The sequence below is a fragment of the Penaeus monodon genome, chromosome 23, assembly GCF_015228065.2.
Source record: "Penaeus monodon isolate SGIC_2016 chromosome 23, NSTDA_Pmon_1, whole genome shotgun sequence".
NCBI lineage: Eukaryota > Metazoa > Arthropoda > Malacostraca > Decapoda > Penaeidae > Penaeus > Penaeus monodon.
In genome coordinates, this window is record NC_051408.1 from 31,382,946 (window position 1) to 31,383,191 (window position 246).

At 37.4% G+C, this 246-nt stretch overlaps 1 protein-coding gene across 1 annotated transcript in view; it reads left to right on the forward strand.

Annotated features, from left to right (window-relative positions):
- Positions 1-246, forward strand: part of LOC119587929 (serine-rich adhesin for platelets-like) — a gene marked incomplete at both ends in the record, with an annotated part of 68,313 nt that overhangs the window by 57,400 nt on the left and 10,667 nt on the right.

Below are 246 nucleotides of genomic sequence, written 5' to 3' on the forward strand. Positions count from 1 at the left end.
CGTGCGTGCGTGCGTGCGTGTGCCACAACACACATAAAGGTAGATAAAATGTGATTAATCGTTATCAGCTTTATCACAGTCATGTTGTCTTTAGATGCAAATCAGACAACACGTCACATCAAGTGTTTGTTTGGTGTGAATGGGTGTGCTGAAAGTGTATTTGATGGCGGTAAGATACACAAAAAATTGTTTTTATTTACGTAATGATTTTTTTCACTAGTGGTTAAGGTCTTTTTGATGAATCAC